The sequence below is a fragment of the Narcine bancroftii genome, chromosome 1 (genome assembly GCF_036971445.1).
Source record: "Narcine bancroftii isolate sNarBan1 chromosome 1, sNarBan1.hap1, whole genome shotgun sequence".
Classification (NCBI taxonomy): Eukaryota; Metazoa; Chordata; class Chondrichthyes; order Torpediniformes; family Narcinidae; genus Narcine; species Narcine bancroftii.
In genome coordinates, this window is record NC_091469.1 from 492077052 (window position 1) to 492084090 (window position 7039).

Here is a 7039-nt window from a genome sequence, read left to right on the forward strand (position 1 = left end):
CACTTCCTCCATTGCAAGAACATCCTTCCTTAGATAAAGTGACCAAAACTGCACACAATACTCCAGGTGGGGTCTCACCAAGGCCCTGTACAGCTGCAGTGAGGTATCCTTGTTCCTAGACTCAAACCCTCTTGATATGAAGGCCAACATACCATTTGCCTTTTTAACCGCCTGCTGTACCTGCATGCTCGCCTTCAGAGACTGGTGTACAAGTACCCCTAAGTCTCTCTGCACTTCCCCATCTCCTAATCTATTGCCATTCAAATAGTAATCTGCCCTCCGGTTTGTATTACCAAAGTGGATAACCTCACATTGATCCACATTGTAATGCATTTGCCATGGATCTGCCCAGTCCCTCAATTTATCCAAATCACACTGGAGCTTCCTGACCCCCTCTTCCGTGCACACAACCCCTCCTAGCTTAGTGTCATCTGCAAATTTGGAGATAATTCCCCGCTTTTTCTCTACACCCCCCTTTTTAAATAGTGGGGTAACATTAGCTACCCTCCAATCCATGGGTACTGATCCTGAGTCTATCGAGTTCTGGAAAATAATTCTCAATCCCCTCATCCTTATCATTAATGTAAATTGTGAATAGCTGGGGTCCCAGTACAGATCCCTGTGGCACCCCACTGGTCACCGCCTGCCACTCAGAAAAAGAGCCATTTATCCCAACTCTCTGTCTTCTACCTGCCAGCCAGTTCTCAATCCACATCAATACTTTGCCCCCAATCCCATGAGCCTTGATTTTGGAAGCCAGTCATTTATGCGGGACCTCATCAAAGGCCTTTTGGAAGTCCAGGTACACCACATCCACTGGCTCTCCCCCATCTATTTTACCTGTCACCATCTCAAAGAATTCCAATAGATTTGTCAAGCATGATTTACCTTTTGTAAATCCATGTTGACTCCGTCCGATTCCTTCTCTGCTAGTCATATGCTCCGCTATTACATCCTTAATAATGGATTCCGTCATTTTGCCCACTACTGATGTAAGGCTCACAGGTCGATAATTCCCCGCTTTTTCTCTACACCCCCCTTTTTAAATAGTGGGGTAACATTAGCTACCCTCCAATCCATGGGTACTGATCCTGAGTCTATCGAGTTCTGGAAAATAACTCTTAAAGCATCTGCTATCTGAATGGCCACTTCCTTGAGTACCCTAGGATGTAGATTATCAGGCCCTTGGGATTTATCTGCCTTCAATCCCATCAATTTCCCCAAGACCATGTCCTTAGAGATACTGATTTCTTTCAGTTCCTCCCTTGCATTAGTCTCTATGTTTCCCAACATCTTTGGGAGGTTATTTGTATCCTCTCTTGTAAAAACACAACTAAAGTAAGAATTTAATTGGTCTGCCATTTCCTTATTCCCCATTATATATTCCCCTGATTCCGACTGCAAAGGTCTTACTCTGGATTTCACCAATCTTTTCCTCTTGACATATTTATAAAAGCTTTTGCAGTCGGTTTTTATATTTGCCGCAAGCTTACTTTCGTAATTTAGTTTTGCTCTCTTGATTAATCCCTTTGTCCTCCTTTGGTGCATCTTGAACTGCTCCCAGTCTTCGGTTGCGGTACTTTTTTTGGCCAATTGATATGCTCTCTCTTTGGACCCAATGCTGTCTCTAATTTCCCTTGTTATCCACGGTTGAGTCATCTTTTTTGGTTTATTTTTATGCCAAACCGGTATAAACGATTTTTGCAATTTCTCCATTAGATCTGTGAATGCTTTCCATTGACTATCCACAGTCAACTCCCCCATAAACACCACCCAATCAATCTTACTCAACTCCCGTCTCATACCTTCATAATTCCCTTTATTTAAATTCAGGACCTTAGTCTCGGTTTTAATTTTTTTAAATTTAATTTCATCACTCTCCATGTCGAGTGAGAATTCGATCATATTGTGATCGCTCCTACCCAAAGGGCCTTGTACAACAAGATTGTTGATTAGCCCCTTATCGAACGGTTGCAGGTAAGACTGACCAGATGTTGCCTGAATTAGAGAATATGAAACAAGGTTGGCAGAGCTGGTGAGTTTCTCTCTGGGGCTATGAAAGATGAGAGGTGACTTAATAGAGGGATGTAAGAGTAAGAGGGGCTAAATTGAATGGACATGCAGTGCCTTCTTCCCAGGTGACAACAGCAAATAGCTGCCAACATCTTTTTAAGGCAAGTTTAGAGAAGTTTAAGGGCAATGGCAGAAAGGATGTGAACCAAAGTGCCAGACGAATAGTGGAGTGGAGGAGGAAGAAGATGATGTGGAGGATGCAGGCAAAGTCAGACATCAGAGGGTTGTAGAAGGTGGAAATATTCCCAGGAGAAGCCAAGGAACATTGTAGGAAAGGAAGAAGAGCTTAGCGTATGGATTGGCAGGTGGAACTAGGACATTGTGGCCTTTTGTGCAACTTGGTTGCAGGAGGGGCAGGACTGGCAGTTCAATGTTCCGGGGACCTCTTGTTTCAGACAAGAAAGAGCGGGAGGGATGAAATGGGGAGGAGTGGCATTGCTTGTCAGGAAAAAATATCAGAATTGTGCTCAGACAAGAGAGACCAGAGGGCTCGTCTACTGAAGCTATATGGGTGGGGCTGAGGAACAGGTAAGGTACGACCACACTCATGGGGATGTATTGTAGACCTCCCCCAAAATAGTCAGCGAGAATTGGAGGAGCAAATCTGTAGAGAGTCAGCAGACAGGTGCAGGAATCATGAGGTTGTGATAGGAGGAGATTTTAACTTTCCACATATTGACTGGGAGTCCCACACTGTAAAAGGGCAGGACGGCTTGGAATTTGTCAAGTATGTTCAGGAAAGTTTTCTAAATCAATAGTATATAGGTACCAACGAGGGAGAGTGCAATACTGGATCTCCTATTAGGGAACAAGACGGGAAAGGTGACAGAAGGATGTGTAGGGGAACATGTTGGGTCTAGTGATCATAATGCCATTAGTTTCCAATTCATTGTGGAGAAGGATGGGACTGGGCCTCGGGTTGAGGTTCTGAATTGGAGAAAGGCCAATTTTGAGGAAATGCGAAATGATCTGGAATGCGTGGATTGGGATAAGTTGTTTTCGGGCAAGGATGTTCAAGGTAAGTGGAGAATCTTCAAAGGTGAAATTCTGAGAGTACAGAGTTTGTATGTTCCTGTCAGGATTAAAGGCCAGGTTAGCAGGGATGTGGAGCCATGGTTTTCAAGGGATATTGGGGATCTGGTTCGGAAGAAGAGAGAGGTGTAGAACGGGTCGAGGCAACATGGAGCAAATGAGGTACTTGAGGGGTATAAAAATGCAGGAAAATTGTCAAAAAATACATCAGGAAGGCTAAAAGAAGACACAAGGTTACATTGGCAGACAAAATGGGTGGAAATCCAAAGGGTTTCTACAGGTATTTTAAGATGTTAAGAAGATAAGGACAGTAAGGGACAAAATTGGTCTTCAAGATCAGAGTGGTCAGGTTTGTATTGAGCCAGAAATGTGTTTTTTATTTTAAATTTTTAAAATTGATTTTAATAACGAACTTAAGCAATCAAAGAGGGTACAATTCAATCAGATAGTACGAGAGAGACACAAACTAAATAAGGTGTTTCGTATATTACTAACATGCACCGATGTAAATCATATCCAGAATTCATATTCTAAATAGTATATACCTTATAGGGGAAAAACTGTAAGAGGAAAGAAGAAAACAGTAGAGGAGAAAAACTCAAAGACCTTACGGAACCGGGTCTGGAATCTTACATCTGAATAACGAATCTTTTCCATGTTCAAACACGCAACCACTGATCATGGGTAGGTGGGGCAGCGTAAACGTGATTCTTTATCAAGTACTTACTCAGGAAGCTGACACAGAGTCAAGGGTGTCACATTTGTGGCCCGAAATGTGAAGTTAATAAAACATTAAACACAAGTTTTATCAGGTAAACTTCTCCGTGGCTTTTTTATTTTCCAGTTTCCCTTTGTTCTCTTGCTTGTGTTCTTATCTCTCTCTCATACCACGTGACTTCCGGTACATCTCATACATATTCATTATCATGACATCCCTCCTTTAATCAGAAATGAACTTTACCTTCTCTTACCAATATCCCTCGGAAACTTACAAACATCGTAACTAATGGTAATACTATAACCCAACTACATAAAGTTTACTTCCTACAGCATTCATACATGCACTTTATGATATAAGATTAAAATACCGTCCCAAAGTTCTTATTAAAACTATGGCACAAAGTCTTTGTATCGTTTGGGCGCTTTCCGGTTTCGTTTCGGCCTGCCTGCGATATTGTCGTCGCTTCTCGGTTGTTCACTCTCGGCGTCGGAAATACTGCTCACCACGGCTTCGGGTGTTTCTGGCGCTCTAGTCACTTCATCAGGAGTGCTGGTAACTGCCTCTGGAACATCATCAGGTCTCTCAGTTTCAACATCTCGTACTGGCCTTTCAACCTCTTCGCTCGATGTATCTCTGGACTGGTACCTTTTTACACCTGAGACATTTCTCTTATACAGGACTCCAGTCGGAGACTTGACTGTCACCATACTGCCACTTCTGGATACGACAGTATAGGGTTGATGGTAATAAGGTGTGTCTAGCTTACCACCAGTTTCATGCCTCACTAGAACATTATCTCTCATCGCTTCTCGGCCTTTTGGCTAAGATCAAGTGTAGTATCTGTTCTTATCAGTTTAATATCTGATACGTCCCTTATCTAGGGACCATATATTAAATTGATTTTTGGAACAGGGAGATGGAATAGGGGAAAAAAAAAGAACATTATCTCCTGGCATGATGTCTGAGTACTTGGCTCCACGTTTCGAATCTGTGTACAGCTTTGCTGCACCTTTCTTTTCAGCATCGTGGTCCCTCATCTCCTGGTCATCTCGGATTTCCTTTATTTCTGGCATTTTTGTGCAGATTTTTCTCCCAAAAAATGCTTCTGCAGGACTTTTTCCAGTGGTTGCATGAGGCGTTGTTCGATAGACAGCCACATAAGATAGCAATGCTTCTCGCCATTTTTGTCCTTCAGCGTGTGCAATCCTCAATCGTTTTTCAATGGACAGATTTTGTCTCTCTACTTCTCCGTTTGCTTGCGGCCATTTCGGAGTTACTTTATGATGGTGGATACCTGTGGTCCTCATGTATTCCACAAATGTCTCTGAAATGAATTGTGGACCATTGTCAGATTATAATGTAACAGGTAATCCATATCTTGCGAATATCTCTGCTAACGCTTGTATTGTTTTTTCAGTGGTTGTGGACTTCAACACCACGTACTCATAGTATCTGCTGTAGTAATCTATCACTACCATAATTGATTCACCCGTCGGTAAAGGCCCAAGAAAATCAACAGCTACGTCGATCCATGGTCCTGTCGGGAGTTGCGTACTCCGGATCGGTTCTGGCGGATTACTCTTACTTGTGATTTGACATCCGTGACAAGTTCTAACAAATCTCTCTGCATCTTTATCACAACCTGGCCACCATACCTTGGTCCTGAGGTTTTGCTTGGTACCAACAATGCCTAGGTGTCCTTCATGCGCTAAGGATACGATCTTCGGTCTCAATCTTTGCGGTATCACCAATCTGCAACCTCTTAATACACACTGTCCGATGCAACAAAGTTCGTCTCTAATGGGAATGTAAGCCTTGTGAGTACACTTGTCCCATTGTCCACTCTGTATGCATTCTCTTACTTCCATGAGTTCTGCATCACGTTCGGATTCTCCCTCGACTTCCTTCGTAGTCACAGCTTTCGGTGTCGACTGAATAGCTACGAAGCATACAAAGCTCTCTGTTTCTGTTCCCAATTCTGACTTGGATTGTGGATCACCATTCTTCACCAATCTGGACAGCGGGTCAGCAATGTTTGTTTTCCCTGCAATGTGGATTACTTTATATTTGTAGGGTTGTAGTCTGAGTACCCAACTCTCTATTCTGGCACATGGTTTGGATCTAGGTGCATAGATCACCTCTAATGGCTTATGATCTGTGATGAGTTCAAATTCAATGCCGTATAAATATGCATGGAACCTCTCACAGGCCCATACAAGTCCGAGTGCTTCTTTCTCTGTCTGAGAGTATCTTCTTTCCACATCTGATAACGATCTGCTGGCATAGGCAATGATTCTTGGTCCTCCATCATGCATCTGGACCAACACGGCTCCTAAACCAACCGGGCTGGCATCCGCTATGACTTTGGTTGATGCCGCCGGATCGTAATATCCAAGAGTTTTTGCATCTGTCAGGCTTTGCTTCAGCGCTGTGAACGCTTTCTTCTGCTCAGATCCAAAATGAAATGGTACCCCTTTCCTGGTTAGTTTCCTTAGTGGTTCTGCCACTGTAGCGAAATTAGGAATGAACTTTGCACAAAAATTGACCAATCCCAGGAAACTCCTCACCTCTGTTGCGTTCTGAGGTGCACGTGCCTCTTCAATAGCTTTCACCTTGGCCTCTGCAGGGTTTAGTCCTTCCCGTGTAAGTCTGTGTCCCATGAAGTCCATTTCTGACACACCGAACTGGCACTTGTTTCCATTCACGGTAAGGCCTGCCTCCTGTAGTCTAGATAGTACACTCCTCAACCATTTGTCATGCTCTTCCTTCGTTGGTGCATGGACTATGATGTCATCAGAAATGTTGGCAACTCCAGGAATACCTTGAATCACTCGATGGATTTCATACTGGTAGATCTCCGAAGCTGCATTAATTCCAAATGATAGTCTCTTGTAACGATACAATCCACAGTGAGTCACAAATGTTGTCACATCTCGGGAACCTGGATCCAGCTCTAATTGATGATAGCCACATTTCAGATCAATTTTTGAGAATACCTTGCTGGTAGTTAGTTCTTGAAGTATTTCCTCCACTGTTGGTATAGGGTGTCGTTCTCTAATTATAGCTTTATTGGCCATTCTCATGTCAACACATAGTCTTATGTCACCCTTTGGTTTGGGCACAATCACTACGGGACTGACCCATTGTGTCGAATGTTCCACCGGTTCAATAATGTCTTGTTCGATCAATTCTTTAATTTTGGCTTCGACTTTC

The 7039-nt window shown here is 43.2% G+C and overlaps 1 pseudogene; it reads left to right on the forward strand.

The window, feature by feature from the left end:
• The first annotated feature begins 4627 nt into the window (after positions 1 to 4627).
• Positions 4628 to 4840, forward strand: LOC138752062 (U2 spliceosomal RNA; annotated as a pseudogene).
• The last annotated feature ends 2199 nt before the right edge of the window (positions 4841 to 7039 follow it).